Here is a 2009-nt window from a genome sequence, read left to right on the forward strand (position 1 = left end):
CCCAATAGCTCAGTCAGTAAATCATCTGCCTGCAATGCAGGAGACCCAGGTTCGATTCCTGGAGGAGGAAATGGCAACCCACTCAAGTATTCTTGCCTGGAAAATCCCATGGACAGAGGAGCCTGGCAGGCTCACAGTGTCACAAGAGTCAGACATGACTTAGCGACTAGACCGCTACCACCACCACCACTTAATTGTGCAAAACTGGAACATTTTTTGGATCTGTTTAAAAAAATTTAAGTGAATACTTTTCAAACTAAGAAACCACGTCCTGCTTTAGGCAATATTAAGCATTATAATAATAAAATATACCTAAAATTAAGCACACTAAATTATTTTCCTTTAAAATACTATGATTTTTCTGTGAAAGCATTTCATACCCAATATAAAGAATTCAAGTAATACAGACACATACAAAAATAAAGTGAAAACAAAATTCTACCACTGAGAAATAAAGTGAGTATTATCCCAGATATACCTCTATGCTGCTAAGTCGCTTCAGTCGTGGCCGACTCTGTGTGACCCCATAGACAGCAGCCCACCAGGCTCCCCCATCCCTGGGATTCTCCAGGCAAGAGCACTGCAGTGGGTTGCCATTTCCCTCCCCAATGCATGAAAGTGAAAAGTGAAAGTGAAGTCGCTCAGTCGTGTCTGACTCTTCTCGACCCCATGGACTGCAGCCTACCAGGCTCCTCCGTCCATGGGATTTTCCAGGCAAGAGTACTGGAGTGGGGTGCCATTGCCTTCTCCATATACCTCTATATAGACACACAAATGGATTTATCATTTGTCTATCTATCTCTATCACCTCTTACTTCTCTATCTAAATATATGTGTGCATGTGTGTGTGAGTGTAGGTTTGAGGGGATAATGGAAACATTATATATGTGCTAGAGAATCAAATCCTTCCCTCTTTTCACCTATTTCCAGAACTGTTTCTCCCATCCTCTAATTCCTTCTTACTTCAGACCACAAGCAATACATACCTGCTCAGTTTGTTTGCCTCCACATTGTGATAAAAGATTTTACTGCAAATTTTCAGAATTATTTTTATTTTTGCTACTCATGGGTGTAGCTCATAGGGAATTATGTCAGAAAGCTCAGCACTGTTTTTCAAATATTTTCTGGTTATTTAACTGGCAACAATTTTCAACATATATGGCATTAGGTCAATTTCTTTCCATTATTTGACTGTTTACTGGTGACTATTTTTTTTTTTCTTTTTTGGCTGTGGGGATCATTTAATTAAGTATTATGATCAGGATATTTTTAGTAGACTTTTAAAACAGTAGACTTTTCAAAACAGAGACTTAAGAGATGCCAGTTCAATGCCTGGGTCAGGAAGATGCCCTGGAGAAGGGCATGGCAACCACTCCAGTATTCTTGCCTAAAGAAGCCCGTGGACCTGGGTGAGCTACAGCGGGGCCTGGTGAGCTACAGTCCATACAGTCGTAGAGTCGGACACGACTAAAACAATTTAGCAGGCAAGCAGTTCAATATGTTTGATAATTGGCTAAGATGCAACCAATATTTATTGAATATAGATTATTTACTAGGTACAGTATAGATAAACTGGGAGATTTGGATTGACATCTACTCACTACTATATATAAAATATATAAATATATAACTAATAGGGCTCTACTGTACAGCACAGTGAACTCTACTCAATAATCTGTAATGATCTATATGGAAGAAGAATATAAAAAGAGTGGATATATGTGTGTGTATACCTAAAGCTAACACCTGGAACTAACAAAACATTGTAAATCAACTAACTACACTACAACATAAATTTTAAAATAAAAAAATGAATAAAATGAAGTGTTACTCTAGATAGAAGCATAATTTAGGCTTGCAGTTTTCCAGAATAAAAAATAATAAAGGTCATACAGTGAGTATCTGTGGTATGTTCCAATAGGGCTTCCCTGATATTTCAGTTGGTAAAGAATCCACCTGCAATGCAGAGGATCCCGGATTGACTCCTGGGTTGGGAAGATCCTCTGGAG

Source organism: Bos mutus, chromosome 14 (genome assembly GCF_027580195.1).
Source record: "Bos mutus isolate GX-2022 chromosome 14, NWIPB_WYAK_1.1, whole genome shotgun sequence".
Classification (NCBI taxonomy): Eukaryota; Metazoa; Chordata; class Mammalia; order Artiodactyla; family Bovidae; genus Bos; species Bos mutus.